The sequence below is a fragment of the Hirundo rustica genome, chromosome 7, assembly GCF_015227805.2.
Source record: "Hirundo rustica isolate bHirRus1 chromosome 7, bHirRus1.pri.v3, whole genome shotgun sequence".
In the NCBI taxonomy this organism is placed as follows: domain Eukaryota; kingdom Metazoa; phylum Chordata; class Aves; order Passeriformes; family Hirundinidae; genus Hirundo; species Hirundo rustica.
The window spans coordinates 30,231,730-30,250,291 of NC_053456.1; the positions used below are offsets into that span (position 1 = coordinate 30,231,730).

At 42.5% G+C, this 18,562-nt stretch overlaps 1 protein-coding gene across 9 annotated transcripts in view; it reads right to left on the reverse strand.

Annotated features, from left to right (window-relative positions):
* The window catches only part of MYO1B (myosin IB), a 135,746-nt gene that overhangs the window by 103,136 nt on the left and 14,048 nt on the right, over positions 1 to 18,562 (reverse strand). For 2 of the 9 annotated variants that reach the window (XM_040069316.2, XM_040069312.2), the window contains exon 1: positions 3,498 to 3,552. The gene's annotated coding sequence lies outside the window, so the exon portion shown is untranslated. Of the gene's footprint in view, positions 1 to 3,497; positions 3,560 to 5,607; positions 5,765 to 7,956; positions 8,281 to 10,024; positions 10,151 to 12,948; positions 13,142 to 13,393; positions 13,548 to 13,760; positions 13,893 to 14,740; positions 14,951 to 17,438; positions 17,524 to 18,562 lie in introns of those variants that run through there. The other 7 variants (XM_040069301.2, XM_040069300.2, XM_040069303.1 and 4 more) reach the window with 7 other exon arrangements.

The following is an 18,562-nucleotide window of genomic DNA, read 5'->3' on the forward strand; positions in this document are numbered from 1 at the left end:
TCCATTACTCCTGTTTTACTGTCTGCATAGAAGGATTCCTCAACCAGTTTGCATCTGGAAAGGGGACTTGATCATTCTTCTTTGCCTCTGAAGCTATTTTTAAGCACTAGTCTTTCTCACCGAAACTCTCACATCACCACGGTCACATCACTATCAGAGATACAATATATAGCAAGAAATGGATACAAGTTTATTTGGTATTATCAAAAGGGAAACTTTCCAGTAAAATAGAGATAGGAGAGGCAAAAGAATTAACTTTCTGTCCAGTTTTCTCTAAAAGCTATGCCACTATCAGGAAACAAACAGCCAAACCAAACCAACAAACAAGATCCTGGTCTCCACACTGTTTAGAATCAAAATCTGGAGTAATACACACCAAGAGACCAAAGCTTTCCCAAACCACCAGCAAATTGGGGTACAACCACAAAGGATGAATGTTTTGAGACTACTGCTCAAACACACCAGGAGAGATTTGCAAAAAGACCCTTGTTGCACCTCCAGTATTCCCTTTAACAGCTACTTCACAGCATATGACAAAGAGTTGCAGAGATTTCCACCATCCCATCAGTGCAAAATTTAAATGTTTGCCTTTTGGGAGGGTTGTGGGTTTAGGGGCCTTTTTTTTTTTTTTTTTTTTGTTTTTTTTCCCCTAATTCTGGGAACTGCAAAACAGAAGAAAATTAATGTTATTCTTTACTGTTTCTTTATGACAAAGCATGCCTTGATGTTAGCTTATACACCAGAAATCAAGCTCTGGTTTCCTTCTTTTTTGGAGGATATGAATGGAGAGGTTACATAAGGGTGTAACAAGAGCTGTTACTTCCTTTCCCAGCTGAAGAGAAAAAGCTGTAGATCAAGTTACAGACTCCAGGGCTGGTCATTGCTACTTCAATCTTCCTAAAATTTTTGCTAGTAGTCCCACAACAAACAGAAGAGGCTACTTAGAAGGCTCTGAGAATTTAAGAGGCTAACTACACAGCTATAAGGGAGGAAAAAAAACCTTTACTTTTGTCTTTCATCAGATTCAGGAAATTCCCCAAGCTTGATGCATACAGTCACTCAAGTCACCACTTTCCATTTCAGTTTGCTGCTCATTAGTAGAGTAAAAAAAAGATGAATGAAATAGAGGGTAAGAGTTATAGGACACTCTGCTACGTGAGCTGTGCTAAATAAGCTCAGCAGCCTGAAAGGGCACTGAACTTTGGTGGATATGTCAGCATTTGTCCCAGCTCTGACCACACAAGGCAAATGAAAGGAGGAATCAGTGTCCAGCTTGGCCTACACCAGAACTAAGCTTTTCTCCAAACCGTCCCACTGGCACTTTCTTCGCCTTCCTCTCCAATTCCCAAAGCCACTGCTACTACTGCTGCCGAAGGAAGATGAGATCAGACTCCAGCATGAGGAATTTCTGTTCCCACAGAGCTCAGGGAAACCAGATGATCTCAGAGAATCATGTGAAGCAAGTCCCTGACACTTCCATGAGGCAGAGTATCTCCAGTACGTTGCCAGCAGTTTCTTAAGAGTGCACAGTGGGAAAAATTAATGGCTTTGCTTATGTTTCCAATTGCTCTCTCCCACTTCCTCTCCTCATTTGCCAGACTTTTATTTTCCCTTCCCCCAGAAGCACTAGTAGGCTCGAAATGTACATTTGCCCTTCTAAAGGCAATCGCATCTAGTCTTGCACAATGCCTGAAAGGGCTAACACAACAGAGTGAAACTACCGGCCCATGGCATCATTTCCTCACAGGTATGATTTAACAAGGTCTCTTACCAAAAAATTAAAAAATCAAAATAAAAATAATAAATAAATGAATGCAAAAAGGCAAGCTTCTGTGATTTAAGATGCTTTCACCAGTCCTTTCACCTTCACTTTGCTGAGCACTCAATCTATGCCTGGTGCTCATAAGGAGCCAGAAGCCTTTTAGGTATTCAACACCAAGTAGGTGTTTCAGAATCATCCTAAGGATATGGAGAAACTTGCAGCAACCAAACACACCAGTAAGTGCTACGAGCCAACATAAGCAGTGACCACTTTATGTTCCTTTGGGAAGAATGGGAATGCTCCAACCCTTACACCTTCACACAAAATTAAGCCAGAGGCAGTGCACTGCATCAAGCACTAAATTGAGTACATTCTTAAACTCAGGCCTGGGACAACTGGAAATTAAAGCACATGATGAGAAGAATGTCATTACTTTTCATATGCCTAAAAGCAGCCAGGGACTAAACTTTACTTTAACAGATGGGTTGGACAATTTCTGCTCTCTAACACTGCACACTTTTGGAGAAAGCCTTGTTTTTGACACAGGGTTTGACAAAGTGATGATTCATCCAGGGAAGGATGGGCAGCTTGTTGCCAGCCTTAATTCACAATTAACAATAGGACAGACGGATATGGAAGGCTCATGATTCGACACAAAAATCACAAAGTCAGGAGTTCTACCTGACCTTTATGCCAGTGGTCATTTCCAATCTGGATAGATCTTAAATAGTTTCTCTGACATAATTTTTCAAGAGTAGTTGCTTTTATTTCACTACTGTTACATTTGTCCCTTAGAATAGTGGTCCTGACTAAATACATAGCAACTGATTGAAGGACGTGGTCTGAAATCTCAAAGCTTTCAATAACTCGAAAAAGCAAACAGCACGCGTGAGCACGGACGCGTGGGCACAGAAGGTACCGTGAGCAAGGCAAGCGAGCCCCGGAGCACCCGGTGACTGCACCGCCAGCCCCACTCCCTGGGCTCTGCTAGGAAGGGCATTGTTCTCCAGCGGGGAGTCTGGCCACTCCGAGGAACAAAGGGATGCCCTTCCCAAAACACAGCGGCAGCAGATGTCCCACACCGAATCCCCACAGCCTCCGCGGGCGCACACAGGCGGTCTTCCTTGGGAGCCTACACAACCCGTCCCCTCAGGGAAGTTCTCTGGGACAATGACCCTGCCCCGGAAAACCCTTCCTCAAGTCTCCTCTCCAAGTGTTACCCGACAGCAGAATCCATCATCCTGCTCCAAGTTACCAGCGCTCTTCCCACGGTTCCCCCGAGCCCCACAGCCGAGCCCGTTCTTTTGAACGCAGCAAAGCCGCGCACACAGGGTAATTATTTTAGACAAGAAGAAACAGATGCCACGCTCTCTTCCCAGAAAGAGCACACACACACGCTTTCATACTTGAGGGAGCGAGCGCGGGCCGTCCCCGCGTGTGTGCGCCCCGTGTCCGTGCCTAAGGGAAGCTGTCCCAGCCCCGCCGCCGCTCCGCGCAGCCACACGCACGCAGGGCGGCCCGAAGCCGCAGGTTAGCGCGGGGAAGGGGAGCGCAGGAGGCGCCGGGGCTGCCGCGCTCGGCCCCCGCACCCAGCACCGCCGCTCCCTCCGCACAGCAGAGCCGCCACACCGCCGCCCCGACCCCATCCCTTCGCACATCCCCGCGGCGCGTCCCGCGCGGGCCGCCGGAGCCCCCGGGGCCGAGAAACAAAGGGGAGTCCCGGGAGGAGCTGTACCTCTGCGGCCGAAGGGCGCCGCCGCCGTCCCGCCACCGCCCGCCCCGAGCCGCCGGCGGACACTGCCCTGCCCAGGAGCCGGCGGAGCGGAGCGGAGCCAGCGGGGCTCAGCCCCGGCCCCTCCCCGCCCGCCCGACAGGGGCGGAGGCGCCGCCGCCCGCCCCGGGCCCGCAGCGCCGCCCGGCGGGCACCGCTCCCTGCGCGGGGTGCGGGCTGCACCGCTCCCGGGGCTGCACCCAACCCCGGGACTGCACCCGCTCCAGGGGCTGCACCCAACCCCGGGACTGCACCCGCTCCAGGGGCTGCACTCAACCCCGGGACTGCACCCGCTCCAGGGGCTGCACCCAACCCCGGGACTGCACCCAACCCCGGGACTGCACCCGCTCCAGGGGCTGCACCGCTCCCGGGGCTGCACCCAACCCCGGGGCTGCACCCAACCCCGGGGCTGCACCCAACCCCGGGGCTGCACCCAACCCCGGGGCTGCACCCAACCCCGGACTCGCTCCAGGGGCTGCACCGACCGCTCGCCCTCCCCACCTGGTCCCCCCCGCTCCAGACCCGCCTACTCTGCCGTTCTCCGTTTCTTCCATCCTCACCCTAAGCCGTCAAAAACGAAGCAAAAAGAGAAATTAGCCTGTTTTAGTGAGAAATCCAACATTTCCCCCTCGGTTTCTGCAATAATGTCTGTAGTGTTTCCTCAACTGCGTGTAAGCAACCTGAAAGTATTTACAGCAAGCTTTGACATAACACACCTTATCTGTCCAATCGTGACCCTGAGAGGCGCAGGAGCCATCGACAGTGGAGAGCGATTGCCCCATTGTGTCAAAGAGGGGCAAAAAAAGAAAAAGCCCTAAAGGGATCACATTTGGGGTTTTCAGGGACTGAGGGCAAGGAAGGGAGATTTCTTCCCACCCCCGGGAAAACTCCCCCTTCACAGATGAGACGGAGAGCGGTAGGTCTGTATGTTACAGTGACACACTTCCTGGCCAAACACTGCGTGTGAAAAGTTTCACTGTTGGTGTTTTTTTCCTAAGAAACCAATTAGCACATTTGGTTGCTTTCTCATGTTTGCAAGCAGGCTTTTCCCAAGCTGGGTTGTTTTTAAACAGCAACAAGCTTCCATTCAACCCCAAGCTAAAGCTACATTTGCTAGATAACCGTGAGAAGAGGAGCTGAACTGCAGACACACAACCAGAACTCTTTAGCACGTGGAAAAAATCCAGCTTGTATCACCACATTCAACATGATCAGAAGCGCACGGCGAAGACACAAAATGCATTCTAAAAGCCTTCCCCATTAAAACACTTCAGATATTTCAAAGTCAATGCTGCATTTTCAGATATACATGTCCTTGGTAGTGCTCCTGTTTATAGAAGGAAATTGTGTTCTCACAATTTTCAAATCTGTAACTGTACAAGTGTTGGAGACAGCTCTCAGATGAATCCCAGGCACCAGAGCCTTGAAGCCCTGCTGATTCATAGACTCATCCCTGTTTTATTGTTTTCAGCACAGATGCTTAGCTCCTAAGTTTGTCTTGCCCTTAATTTTTTGTATCAGTGAAATTAATCACTGCTTTCATTTTAAGTGGTCAAAAACTACTTCAACAAAATATTTTTCCTGCTGAATAACAGAGGGCTTGGTCAAAATTCAGTTGTATGGAAACAATAACAGCCTGATGCAGGTATTCTCAGGAGGATAATTTAGCTTTGGGGCAGTCTGAAAGATGCACAGGCAGGAACCACTCCAGGACAGAACCATGACCCTTTCTTTTCACCTCTCTCATTTCAGGTAAGTGCTTTGCTCATGACTCAACTTACTTGCTGGGAGATAGTTATTGCATTCTTTCCCAAATAACAAAGGAAAATAATAATAATAATAAAATAAAGCAATTTCCTTTTATTCCAAATCTAAATGAAAACTAAATTCAAGTTTCAGTAAGGAAAGCAACCACTATCCAGCCAACAGTATTTATCTAAAACGCACACAGAACAAAAAGAAACATGATTAGACAGCAACTGCATGGATTTCACTGAGAATGTACATATTTCAACTTTACACATTAAAATTATCATAAGCCATTGCCACGACATTGAAATACAAAGATTTTTACCTCAGAGGTTAAAATTCTCCATTTGATCCGAAGAGAAGGGTCACAGGGCAATAAAGCAGTGCAGCACTCCTTCCATGATCCTGCCACTATGCTTCAAAAAGGGTAATGCTGGATACTTCTCAGGTGCACTCTTGATGTCCATTTGATGCTTAGATTCCTGTAAACAGAACTTCCATCCATGACTGCCGGTGATATTTGGTAGCATTTATAACACAAATAATATTACTATTATTATATAATAACATAATATCTTCATGAAGTTGCGTTGTCCTCCAGGAAACAAACAAAAGTGATCCAGAGTTTCCCCTAGTTTTCCAGCACTCCATTCCCCAACTTGTTTCAGGTTTGTGTGAAAGAAGATATCTCACTATCCATCCTTATTCTGAGGCAATTTTCCAATTTCACTAGAAAATGTGAATTAGCAGACTATCACTGTATCTTACATTCTTTGCTTTGTAGAGCAGGCAAAGGAGGAGACATAGGTCCCAAAACCCATTTTCTTTCCCTAAAGCAAGTTAATGCAATGCAAAGAATATCCAATTCAATCTAGAATATTTTTCATTTTATTACATCTACTGGACTACATAATTACCACTGAAACAATCTGCAGTAAATAATAAATAATAATAATAAAATCTAAAATAGACTAAAAGACATGCCTGGTCACAGATGATCCGTTAGACACCAAGAACTATTTTCTGTAAGATATAGCTCATTTCTCATAGCCAAGTATAATGTCCTGGGCCATATAAGAACTCAGAGATAATCAGCATTCAGCACACATTCAGGTCTCTCTCAAATACCAGGTATAACCTGGAGGATATTTAAGGGGATTTTCCAACTCATTAAATATGCTTTCTTTAGCACACAGATGTCACCCTGAAGGGGCATAGGCAGAGGTTTTGTTCACCAACCACCTACAGCCATTTCAGAGAAGAAAATGGGAATGTGTCTGCATCCCTGCTTTGCAGGTCCTACATCACAATTTCCCAAAAGCTGTGAGAGACATCCCTGTACATCAAAGCAGTTTAAGAGCTGTTTATTTACAAACGACCTTTTTTTTCCCTTTTTCTGGGTGTTTTCACAGGGTGAATTACAGTTTCTTGATTGCAGCCTTAAAGTCTACAGCTTCACAAGGCAAGAAGCTGGGTACAGAACCTGCTGTGAAACTGGCTGTTGCTGAGACTGAAAGGGTCAAACTGGGAAGATTTAGGGTATGGTTTAGCCTGACAAACCACACATCAAACACACAACAGCCCTCAGAGTGGCCTCTGACAGTCCCTGGCAATCAGAAGGGCACTAGCCAGGGGCTGCAAGAACCTCCTAGCCAACCTTGTGAGGAAGAGAGGCAAAGGACAGCTGACCCAGCCACTTCAGAGAAAAAAACTACTGTGAACTGCAATTAGCGCAGCCTGTCAGGATTTGCAGCAAGGCAGGAGAGGAATCCAGTAGCAGTTCATGGTGTTAGGATGAGGATAGCTCACCAGAAATACAGGACAGCTGATGGTATCAATTAAAACTGGATGGGAGGTTTCTCAAGTGCATTGAGCTGGTTGAACCATGTATTTAAATAACAGAATTAACAAATCAATACTTAAAACAGTTATAAGTAATAATAACTTTAAATTCGTTTGCAATAGCTAAAAAGAAAAAATATATCCACCCTTGTTTTTCTTAATCTTTCATTCATTCAGAAGGATATTTAGTGATTGACATGATTTTGTTATTTCATATTTCTTTGGATATACAATTTTCATATATGGAGATATTAACGAGACAAGATCATTTTTTTTCTTATTCATAAATTAAGAAATTGAGTCAGCAAGAATAACTCAACCAAAAAAAATGACACATAAATACAACAGTTGCTCGATAGTGTGGAAAACAGTCTGGATGTCCATGTTTCTAATCCCATTCTTAGCCACAAGAGCATGCTTAGCCATTTTTCCTATACTCAGTGAGAAAAATCCATATTCTCATAAAATATGGCAGCTATACCTCTGTTCTAAGTGTACCAGGAGTTGGGGGAATATACTTTACAGTAGTTAGAATACTTTTCTTCTTCAAGAAAAAAAAAAAAAAAAAAAAAAAAAAAAAAAAAAAAAAAAACCAAACCACACAACAACAACAAAAAAACCTACTCATAAAACAACAGAAAATCTTACTCTAAGGCTGAGCAGAAGATTTAACAATAAGAGTCTCTGGCTTCTTTTTGATGGAAAATGGCCACAGGTTTGAGCTCTGCCTGTACACGAGTGAATGATTCAACAAACAAGCTGCCAGCGGTACAGAGAATTCCAGGTTTTAGACTAAAAAACCCAGAAAAAGCACAGCTGATCCTTCACCCACCTGTGGCAAATTAAACTGCACACAATTAGAAGAAGGAGCAGTGGCTTTGTACAGCCGCTGCTCTGGAATGCTCCTCAGGTGCTTTGGAAAACATCAGTTCATTCAGTACTGAGATCATCTGCCTTCCCTGAGATGGATCTTGTACAGGATTTGTATTTCCACCTGTCAAAACACTCTCAGCTTTCCATTTTGCCATCATGTCTCCTCATTTTGCCAAGGAGGGACTTTGGCTTTTTGTCCAGAGGCAGCAATACGCCTGCAATTAGCAGGCTATCTTTCTCCTTTGCAGTAAAGATCTGTGTATGACAGCTTGAAGGTCTAGACCTAGAATTAAAAAGAAGAGATCGCCCCAGAGAGATTTTACCTTGTGTGTTCGGGTTAAGCACAGGATCGAGAAGCAGTGTTCACTTAGTAGTTCTGTTTTTCAGAATAAGTACACCCAGTAAAATTAAGGAAAAACACAAAAACATAAAGACATGAGACATACAATACAAACATACACATGAGTTCTCAATGCAAACGTGAGAGCTGCAAGAACCCTCTGAATTGCCATCTTGTTAGTTCTGCAAACTTGGAACATATTTCAAGAGTTCTAGGAACAGTCTGATCAGAGGTAAGTCTTGAAATTGCAGACTTCCTAAGTGATATTTCCCACTGTCCTGAAGGATTTCATCACTGATGTTACAGAAGAGGAGAAAATCCCATTTTTCCTAACAGAACAAATTAATCTTTCCTCCCTCTGCAACAGAAATATCTTTGAGACATAGCTGCATGTATCCCTTCACAAGTATCCCCTCAAGCAAGTCATAGAAACTGTAATTAGGAAAGAGAAAGGCCCAGTGTCCTGTGAGATCCAAAAGTTCGTGTCAGATCACTCAGCACTCAGTTAAGTGGCAAGAGAAAAATCTTCTATTTGAATCCACACGGCACCAGGGAAATGTCTCTTTTTGCAAACAAAATTACCCAACACGAGGGCATTGAAATGGAACTGTAGGTTTATGCAAGCTCATTTTCAGAATAAACCCAAGTGTGTTTTATAATTCTACACCTCCCATGCCACACACTGAGATGTAACAAGGTGCTAGTGTCTGGGAATGACCATCCCCGTGAGGTGACCATCCCCGTGAAATGATGTGAAACTCCATTGAGAAGTTATGCATTATTATTATTCCCACTATTTAAAACTGGTCTGCAATTTCCACTAGAAATTTTTAAATGCACACCCACTCCTTACATAAGTAATTGACAAAAGATGGTGTTAAAAAAGGAGTTGCACCACTTTAGCCAACAAAAGTTGAAAAGAGAATGACTTTTTAGGAGGTCTTATTCTAAATACTAATACTGAACAGTGTCCAGGCAGTTTCCAAAGAAGTTATGATGCGCAAGTTTTCTTTAATGTACAATTTCCTCACCTGTGTGATTTTCCTAAAGAAGGGTTTAAAAGGGAGCTGACTATGCAAGTTTTAAGCTGTGGATCCAAACCCTTTTTGAGGCCAAGCAAAAGTGCAGACAGATGGACAATCCAGCCAGGCTCTTTGCTGGCTCTGCACCAGTCTATAAATGGCAGCAATGATGGAAGCAGCAGGAATAAGAAAGAGAATCACAGCATGGAAAAATCAATGGCTAAAGAACTTCAAAATTAGATGTTTCTGGAAGTTCCTTGTTACTAATTCTGTAAACCTGAGAGCTTCCACTTCCCCTGCCAGCTAAAGAAAAGAGATCAACTTATCCAGGGCACGTAAGAACAATTATTTCTTCCACCTTAATTGCAAGAAATGCCCATGAAAGGTAACTCAGCTGTGAAGGATGTGACTGCACATGCCAGGCAGATGTTGCCAGCAGCAGAGCTCTTCCTCTGCTCCCCAAATGTTAACTCCTCACTGGGGATTACGCATGTTTTATACGCGGGCAAAGAGCAACTTCTTTGTTCTCCCACTTTATTACAACACGGTGAACCCTTTAGGAGGGCAAATTTTTGCCAAGAAGCAACAAATTAATAACATATGTCTGTGGTGTGTTTCTGCTTCCATCACAGGTGAACACAGGGCTTGTAAGAAAAGATATTTACAGCTTTCTTGAAGCAAGGGTCTTGAGCCCAGGCCATTGGGAACCAACTGCAGTTCTGCTGAAAGAAGCAAGGAAACAGGGCTGAAACTGCTTCCTCATCGATGCTGCTACAGAACTGTTCCACTGCCTGTTTGAATCCAAAAATACACTCTATTAAATGTCACCAGATTAAACAGTCTCTCTGTAAAAAGTATAATTTATAGGAACATTTCTATCGATTCACTGATTGTGCATAATTTAGTTATTCTATGATTATTACTCTGTGAAATATAGATATTATCATTCTCACATTATTATCAAATTTCGTGTATTTATGGTGTTTGGTTTTATGCATGTCCTGTCATATGTATTACAAACCATTTTCTTTCTCAGATCTCTTCAATAGATGATTATAGCCTGTCTCTTCTTCAAAACATTCACTTGATTTCATGTTCACGTATTAAGAAATGCCTTTGTTGTGCAAGTAAATAAACCACATTTACCTCTGTTACTGGTTTAACTAAAAAGGCCCTGCTACTTCTCAAAGGGCTACAGCCAGTGAAGTTCCTAAACCAAGTTCACATTTAAGTGCTCTTCCTAAATGAACTCTAATTTGAAGCAGAAGAATTGGCCTGAGCCAGGCTTTGAAAGGAAAATACTCTCTGTAAAATCCATAATAACTGCTTAACACAGATTACTGCCTTTTTTCCCTCAAACGGATGTACAGGTTTGGGGCTGACAATCCCACAAAAGCCCCGGGTATTGTGCCCACTTCTAATATGGGGTAAAAAAAAGGTGAAGAGAGAAGAAAATAAATTAAAACCCCATGCCAAGACATTTTGGGAGTATTACCCAGAAGAGCACAACAGGTCTGAAATTTCACATGCATATATAGAGATATTTCTAGCTGACACTTACTAAACAATCAGACTGGCTACTTGCTTTAGACAACCATGAACAAGTATTAATTGAAAGCATCTGTAGGACACACTATCTCTGAAGTAACTAGAGATGTTCAGCTGACTTTGTACTAAATACACAACAGCTTCCACACTGAAAAAAGCACATTCATGAAAGTGATTTACTGTTTTAATATAACACACACAACTATAAAGGGCTCAACCATGGTTTCCATGATTATTCTCTTCAGGAAAGCACGGCCGAGAGAGAAAAGAGCTAAAAGCTGCCTGTTCTTCTGCACAATTTATCCATGAACTCTGAAGTGCCTGCTTAAGGGATGAATTACCTTTTTTTGCCTTAAAAAAAGTAAAGGCAGTGGGGGTCCTGAGGCAATGAGATAAAAAAACCAAACCTTTCCTCCGATGCATCACCCATCCCTGTGAGAGGTAGATGCACTGTACTGAGGGCATGAGGATGGTTCCTGCCATACATTTTCTAAATATCGGGAAACTGATGGGGAAGCAGTGTCTGCTTCTCTTACCCAACCCATTTACTTAATACAGAAATAATAAGAAGAGTCCAGACTGGTCAAAATTCCTTGCTGTACTGCTCCATATCTAGCAAGGGAGAATCTGTGATCTGGTGAAAGCATGGCTAAAACACATTTGTCTCAATGGAAGAATTAGGGTTGGTATCTGTATCAAGATAGCATAGCGGAAAAGATAGCAAAGTCACCAAAAGGCTGGAATCTTTACTGCAAACAAAGCTGGTAGGCTTCAGTAAAGCTACGTAGGCTACAATGAATGGTTTTGACTGTAGGGAGAAAAATGAATGGCTCGAGTCCAGGAACTGTCTCAGCCTACATACAGAACTAGGGCTGTAGGAGATCCTTATTCAGCACGTTTCCTACAAAAGACTTTAATTTACATTTTCTTGTTTAAAGAGCGGATAACTCTTCCATGTGAGAAATTCCAGCAGACAGGGGCTCAGAGGAATGAATGAGCACTGCAGAGACCACTGCACATTTCATACAAACACTCACCAACTGTTGCCACTTTGAGATTTCAAAGCTCACAAGCAAAATTGCCTTTTTTTTTCCCCAGAGCAGAAACTAGGATATCAACCCTGATTACCTTACACAGTGCAGTTTGAGAGGAAATAGGCCTTAATCGAGCTCAGATGCAAGGAAGGACTTCCTTTAAAGGCTATCCACATTAATGAACAACTAGGTCTTCTTTAAACATCCACACTGTGATACGGGCAAGTGTCTGAGTTTATCATGTCCTCAATCTTTTGAACAGCCAGATTTTATTTGCTGAGCATTGATCAGGCCAGAAGGAATGAGCTTATCCCGAGTGGCAGTGGCTGGACTTGAATTCTGGACTTTAGATTGCAAAATGTTCAGGATTTGATGCAATTTTGCCTCAGCCAGCTAGGCTGAGTTTAGGGCTGTCACTGCAAACCCAGAGACTAAAGGAAACTGTCCTGGAGTCTTACTGGAAAATAGAAAGGAAATCCTCACTCTAAAAGGCTTGTGTACCTAAAAGCTAAAAAGAGATGCTGAAGCTCTGTGCCAAAGGTAACAAGCCAAACACACCTGGATGTACTGATTGGCTATTTCTCGTTCATTCAAGGAGAGAGGATTCCAAATTAAAAGCCATGCTGAAAGCCAGAAACCAAATATCACATCAGTTTTTAAAACAAACCCTTTTGGAAAACTAGTCCCTTCACCTCATTTATGAGGTGAATTTATACAGATTTTTTTTATCCTTTGATTAGTTATTTTGTTGTCTTTTGATTATGCCAGGAGTCTACAGCTGCGATATTGTTACAAAAAGCATAGAGGTGTTTAATTTAAAACAAAAAGCCTTTTGTGCAATTTCTTAATAATGAAACGATTTCTACTAGCATTAGATTTTTATGAAGCCTTTTGAACTCATGTCTATTGGTTTAGCCAAAACAGAGAACAATCTCCTGCGAATTTCTAATAGCCCTGCATAATTATCAGTCCACCGAAGGAAGGCTTTCCAAATGTTACTCACTGACCTGTTCAGTGTTCTGTTGCACAACAGCCCCTCCTGAACGTATTAATCACGGACACATCACTCCTGAGACATCCAGTGTGTTACACCGGAGCTTCCCACGCCTCCCCTCAGGGCAGAATCCTTTCTTACTGCACCTGCATTGGTCACTTTCGCAGTAATACTGCGGTTTAATCTTTGAAGCTTTCCAAAAAGGGCTGCAATAGAAAAGGGGTATGAAACAGCAATTAATTTGTTCAGCGATCTGCAGAAACAAAATCCTACCCTCTGCAAGCAAAACTCAACTAATTAGGGGGCAAATGCACTCTTACTTGCCAGTGACACTCGAGATTCTTCTGCAGCCTGTCATGCTTCTTGCTTTTTCATTCCCCACTCCAAACAAACTTCTAGGAAATTTGGTAGAACTCCTACTCAGCAAATAAACCGCTTTCTGCAAGTCATGCACTTACCCTGGAGCTTTGCAGGTATCAGGTGGTGAAGGACATCACTTTTTAGCTTGATCCTGCAGCTGCATTAACACTTCCTCAGGAAAGCCTGGGCTTTTTTCTGATGCTCCTCTTATCTGCCACCACTCCAAACACATCATGAAGCTCAGATTCCAAGCTATTTACAGAAAGATGCGATGGAAACATCATTATTACCGTAATAATCCCTTGTCCACTTTATATGGATAATTTAAAACAGACACATTTCAGGGCATTCTGTTTAGAAATATTTTATCTCTGTACTTCAGAAAAAGCACATAGCAAGGCCAGCTTCCTAAAGCCCAAGCACAGTGCAGGATCATGCCACTGCTTCATACAGGGTTAAACTCACCACCACACTCTTATCCAACAAAAGAACACCCAGTTACAATTGAAAAAACAAATTTTTCCTTTAGGACACATAGCTCCTCTGTCCTCTTCAGCAGAAGACCCTGACACAGCTGAGAAAACTGCTCCTCTCAACTTGCATTTTCCCATATTATTCACAGAAATAAAGCTGAAGCTGAAAAAAAGAAAGGAAGAGCATCCCTTTTTCCAGATGCCAGCTAAACTTGCAAACTTAAGAGAATACCAACTACAGCAGCTGGAACTCTGGCTGGCAGCCCCAGACTGACTCTTGAACCACCTTTGACAAAGCCAAGAGCACAGCCAGAGTGGAATGGAGCATAACAAGGACTCCTACCACAAGCTGAAGTCATCTTTTAGTCCTTATTGCTGGTGTTCCCTTAGAGCTGGTGTTTTGAGGCATAATCACCCATTTAATTTAATATTACAACAGTTCGTAATTTTAACTAGGGACAACATACCTTCCTATAGTCCTGCCTTATATATATATATATATAAAAGTAAGTAAGTAAGGCTGATGACTGATCTCAGATATCACCTTTTTTCAGCTCAGGCACTTAAAAACTAAACAAAAAAACAAGTTTGTTTGTTTGGAAAAAAAAAAAATCTTGCTCTTTAGCTTGTTCTCTTCCAATATCTGTATTAAAAGACCTTGAGCAGCATTTCCTTCCCCTGCCCCTTCCCTTGTTAATCACTTAGCTATAGCTGCTTTCTAACACAACAGTAATGTATGGTAACTCATTTTACTGGCACAAAGGATGTGCTAAACATTGTCTTGTTCTCTTCCTCCAGCATACGCTTCCTAGGAAATGAAAACAGCATTACGTATTCCCACTCCACGGGATGCCAAACACAGACACCTCCTGAGCAAACAGAATCACTTATTCCATGTAATAACTATAAAGGCAAGAATGAGATTACAAGAAAACATCCTCTACAGCTGTAAACACTCTCTGCAAGGCTTACTATTCACCACGATCATATTTCCATGCTGAGCCAATTCCAATCCGTTCTCTTCTCATTGCTAAAGCAATTGCGCACCGTTCCTTTTTTCCATTATTTTGGATATCCTATGCACTATTTTTGCATAGAAGAAGAAACGTGTTGATAGACAAGTCTGAAAGTCAATCAAAACCAACGCTGAATCATGCATCTCTCATTTTAAGGTTTGATACCCTGGGAAAAAGAAAAAAAAGTTATTAAAAATCAGGAATGAATAACCTATGGAGTTCCTGCTTTGGCAGAACTAGAGTAAGGCAGTAGCCAAACACATTGCTACTGGCATACAGTCTTGGATATTTTAAGCCAGCAAAACCATAGCTTGATTCAGTATAATTAAAAGAGATGCTCAAAGGGGGCACTGTAAGGCTAAGTGGAGAAATTATACAAAATGTATTTTAACAACCAAAATTACTTGGGCAATCAAAAGACGGGGGAAATGGTGTTTTCTACACTTTGAAACTAAATCAGGAAAATTGGAAAAAAGATACACAAAGTAGTAATTAGATGTGAATTCTCCCCAGTTCCCTACAACAGTCTGTTTGGAACAGGGCTATGTGTTAAACCTTGCCTGCTCCAGGCCTGCATTTTTGCAAGCCCTGAATCTTTTGCAAACAAAGACTGTACAAAAAATTGCAATCCTGTAACCAAGGTCTGCCTAAAGGTAGGTGTTGCCCTTTTCTTTAGAACAACGTTGGACATTTTGCTGTCATTGCAAAATGGACAAACTTATGCCCAAGTGGAAAGTCTTTCCTAGTGTTATCCACTGCAGTGTTTCACTGCAGCTGCTTCATCTTGATTATGGTGGGGGGAAAACAGCCATTAACCAATTTGATGATTGGTTAAAGAAAGCTCATGTCTAAAACTGTTAGTCTCATCTCAGCTATTCTTGCCAGGCTCCATATGGTCCCCATGAGAAACAATTATCACCCTATAAGAAAATGTGAATTTCTGTCCAGTTTTCTAATGGAGTTTAGATATGTTCTGCTCATTCTGCTCTTTTGAAGTCACTCTTCTCATTTTTTTTAATGACTTTATAAACAGAGCAATGAACAGGGCTATTGTGCTCTGCTGTATCTGATTTACATGTGCACTAAATACTCCTTATGGCTCCCTCCAGCAGTGCAGAGCACTTTCAAGGAAACATAAGAAACTCAGCCTAAGGCCCAAGGACAACACCAGAATGAAGTCAAGGGATCACACTACCAAGGAAGAAGTTGGGATATCATTACCAAGGGAGAAGCTGGGGTCCCTAGCACGTAAAGGGAGAGGGAAAGAGAGCTATGAGCCCTACACCCTTGAACTTATCTTTTGTATGCATGACAGTGATCCATATGGTGACACTTCATCAATAAATTTATTAGATGCTTTTTGGTCTTGTGTTTAGAATCAATGCCCACTGTAGTGAAAATGCTATCATGGACTAGTGGCACGGAAGCTGTAAGAATCTTTGACTCCCAAGCCTTCTGCACTGGTAATTTGGTGATAGAATAAAGGTAATTCAGACTGCAGTATTTTTATAATCAGGCTGTGTAAAGCCACATGGATAAGATACAGGTATGGCATGCATGGTACAGGATAAAAGAAGCCCGCTTTGTCCAGCCTACAACATGGTCCCTGTACTCCTCAAGATCCATGGTAAAGGAGGCTTCCTACAGCTTCTCCTTAGAGAAATCTGATGGGGATCATAAATCAGGCCAATGTATTAAGGCTGTTAAAAGAATGACTAGAAATATTAACTTATTTCCGATTCAGCTTAGTCTAAATTGCTTTACTGAAACACAGAGGCTGCAGAGGCATCCCAAACTGCTCATGGCCAAGACCACACTCTGTTCTACCCTGCCAGCCATTTCTTACATCACCTTTCAGTGCACTGAGCTCTCTGGCTCCAGGCATCACACAGAACAATTGCTCCACATGCTAAGAGAGAACCTACACGTCACAGGCAGATGTAACTGGTCTTTTGACCTCACCTTCAAATAAACAGGATTATTTTAATTTGGTGGTGTTTCTTGAATGTATTTATAGGCACGTTTTTATCATCAATTGGGAATGAATGTGAGTCCAGAGAGTACAGGTGGTGTGAAATGACATTTTAGAGTGGCTTCACTTTTTCTGAAAAGGATAGAAGGCACATGAATCTGTACTTAAATTTAAGATTAATTCTGTATTTGTTAAAGTTCTTTTGATTGGACCTATTGTGTATCTTACACAGGATTAAAAAAAAAGGGGGGGGGGTGCGAACATAAAACCACAATTCATTTACCAGGTAATTTTTCAAATGCATCAAAAAACTCTACTCAATAATATAGTGGACCACTACTCAGCCTGAAAATCTGGTAGTCAGGCTATCCATAGTGACCTCATGGTTCTGCTATGATTCAGGAACATAGAAATCCATTAAAATGCTTTCATTAATCCCTGATGCTTTTACTGTATGCAAAAGGCACGCAGCTTAAAGACCGAGTCGTACAACAGGTTTTAACCTTCTGCCACGACTCCTTCCTAAATCTCTCTGGCTTGGGGAGGGAAACAAATGATGAATCTGAACGGCAACAATGAAAAATTTAGATGCAAGTTAGGGCAAAAAGTTTTGCAAGACATGACTACCGTGATTAACACATTGGAGTGAATAAATTGTATTCTGAGGGCCATGGTTCATCACCTTTCTAGATGAACAGGAAAACTTCCAGCTTTGCCTTGCTGGAAGTAAGTTGTGCAACTCCCATACAAACTCGTGTAGACAGGAGCTGAAAAATAAAAAGAAGTTAAGGGAGAGCAAGAGCCTTTTTTACTGAAAACAAGCAATTTGTATTTCACCTCCAAGTTCATAGATGCTCATTTACATGCAATATTACATGATTGCTTTTGGTGTGGTTGCTTTGAAGACAGTTGGATGGTTAAAATTAGGTTCCATTCCTTGTGTTTTCATTAAGCTAACAGCCAAAAAAAAAAAAAAATCAGCAACAAAAATAAAAATAATTGATTATCATAATAATACAATAATAATAAAAACCTCATAAGTGCACAAAAGGTACACACTAACCCATCAGCTCTATATTCCCATTGAAAAGAGGTGAACACTGTCCTGCACAGCTGCTTCCGGAGCCATTGGAACTTATCCTACTCACCGGAACCAAAAGAAATAATAACTGTGGCCTTAAAAAAATTAAGCACTTCCCTGAACCCAAGAATATGGCTTTTTATCTCTCAAATCTTTCTGGCAGCTCTTTTTCACATGGCAGCAGTCAAGCAACTGCAAACACAGGCAAGCTGCAGAGCCAGCCCTGCCAGCCAGACAGCTGCCACCACCTTCAGGCTGCCTGAAGGACTCAGCTGCCTGTAGCTCTCTGCCACCTCAAAACTGTTCATTTCTTTCCTGAAGAATTGCCCTGGTGCTGGGTCTCTGCCACTGTCCCCGCAGCCCCACACAAGCAGCGTCCCTTTTAGCAGAGTTAAATGCCTCTACGTTGTCTCTGCTGCAATACTGAGGCACCGGATCTGGGATTTTACGAGGAATTCTCTTCTCTGCAAGTACCTCACCTCAGATGCTCAGCTCCCCGTCTCAATCAAGTAACTTCACGTCTGTTACTGATGCCTAGAAAATACCCATCACACCCATCTTTTAAAGCCCACTGCAGCAACTTTAAATTAGTCAGATCAAGGGGAAGGAAAAAAAAAAAAAAAAAGGCAGAACTAAGGAAGCAGAGTTTGCGTCATGGGACATTTGCTTGCAAGATTCTTTCAAACCTAAGTCAGAACCCACCATATTTTTGTCTGCCAAATTTT